Source organism: Hoplias malabaricus, chromosome 3, assembly GCF_029633855.1.
Source record: "Hoplias malabaricus isolate fHopMal1 chromosome 3, fHopMal1.hap1, whole genome shotgun sequence".
Taxonomy (NCBI): Eukaryota; Metazoa; Chordata; class Actinopteri; order Characiformes; family Erythrinidae; genus Hoplias; species Hoplias malabaricus.
This window is the reverse complement of record NC_089802.1, coordinates 72,821,552-72,823,775: the sequence shown is the minus strand read 5'-3', so window position 1 is coordinate 72,823,775 and position 2,224 is coordinate 72,821,552.

Sequence of the window (2,224 nt, the reverse complement as noted above, 5' to 3'; positions counted from 1 at the left end):
ACGTGCTATCTTTAGAGCGGATAGAACTGTGGACTCCGGTAAGAGCAAAGGAAGGGGACTCTGTATCTACATTGATAATAGATGGTGCTCCAACATCACTATTAAAGGCACTCACTGCTCTCCAGACATTGAATTTATGATGCTGCAGTGCAGACCGTTCGATCTGTGTAGAGAGTTTACATTGGCGGCCATCTTTGCTGTTTACTTGACAGTATGGTGTAGGAATAACAACCTGGAATTGAACCCTAATAAAACCAAGGAGATGGTTGTGGATTTCAGAAAATCCCCCCCGCACCGAGACCACGGCCCTCCTCATCAATGGAGTGGAGGTGGAGCACTTCAAGTTCCTTGGAGTACACATCTCTGCTGACCTCACATGGGCCTTCAACACCCGATACCAAGTGCGGAAGGCACAACAGAGACTCTACTTCCTCAGTAGAATCAATAGTCAACCACCCATCCTAATGGACAATTGCACACGGCACTTTTAAACAAAGCCTGTACATATTTTCTAGTGTTAATACTCCTGAATAATCTCTGTGTTGTTTTGCACATGTATAGATTTTATCTTTTAACTGCTGCCTGAGAGAGGATGCTAAAACTGGCTTTCATTGTTTTAACACTGTTCTTGAACATTGTTTTCTCAGCGACAATAAAAAGCTATTCTATTCTATTCTATACTGGGAGGCTTTATACACTGTAAGCTAACGCCTTGCTTTGATGATGATGATCTGAGGTGCAGCCGTGCCAAAGCTCTCATTTTAATCATTATGTTTTTACAGAGATAGTTTTAACAATGTGCAGGACTACTTTGTGTTTATATAGTTACAGTCCATCAGTTGCTCTGCATACTTTGTTAGTCTTCTTCAGCCGTCAATGGTCAAGACCCCCAGAGGGCCAAGAGAGAGCAGGTATCATTTAGATAGTGGATTATTGTTGGCACTGCTGTGGTGCTGCTGTGTTACATGTGCTGTTCTGGTACATGTGGAGCAGACACAGCAGTGCTGCTGGAGTTTTTAAATACCCTGGAGTACTAGAGCATGACTAACGCAAACTGCAGCAACAGATGAATTACTGTCTAAAGGTGAATCAGCAAGTTAGAGTGGACACTGAGTGGGCATCCCTGCTGTGTCTGATCCACTTGTACAACACATCACATGTCACCAGCATATCAGTGTCCAGTGAGAATGATCCACTACAAGTAATACCTGCTCTGTCACCAATGACCATTGAAGAAAAAGGGTTAAAGGGAGCTAACAATGTATGCAATGAAACAGAGACTCCAGTTTGTGATTGTATAACAACAGAGTACATCTATTTGGTCAGTGGAGCTGATGAAAAGGACAATGAGACTTTTACTTGGCTGAATACATGTTGTCTACATTGCTGGTGGACTTTAATGCATTAGTATCCTTTCAAACACCTCTCAGTTATTAAGGGATTTTTAAATACATTATGTTCTTACACGGGATCTAAATCCTGTAATGGCTACTTTGCCAGTGTTTCTGGCGTTGTTCCCCCAATATGTTTTGTATTCGAGTAGTAAACACGGATGCTACCACTTACTTTTAGTTCAGCGAATACAGACAACTGACTGAAACTCGTTCATCGGTGTGTAAGCGCGCCCCCTGCTGGTAGGTCGAAACTGTTACAAGACATTTAAAGGGGGTATTGCTGAAAGGGGAGTTCCACCATAATAAAAAAACGTCTATTCAGTTGTTAAAGGCATGTTTACCCCTCTAGCTATCGATTGGCATTGGGCATTGTGACTTTATATTCATGTGTATGTTATTCTGAGAGATGTTGGACATACAGCCCACCTCAACAGTTGTGTAAACAAAATCAAAGTAGATGTGATGTGCAAAGAAGTATAAAAACTGAAATGGCTGTAAAATGTATTTGAATGGAAGTTAAACTTGCACACGATGCTGTAAAGGGAATTCAACTGAGCAGTAAAAACATAGACTCGCGTCCAGAACCTCATACAGGCCCACTTTATAGTGTGACAACACTAGTACACAGCAACTGGAATTACATTCACGAGTGTAGTAGCCTATGGTTATGTGGAGGTGTGTTGATTTGGACACAGTCCGTTGAGGAGAGTGAAGCGCGGCCTCGCTGTGCAGGTGAGCGGAGGGCTGTGTGCCGGTGCAGTGGGTCGTGTGCAGAGAGAAGCTATCCTCAGTCCGCCCACGGGACGCGGTCAAATACAGAGTAGCGCTTT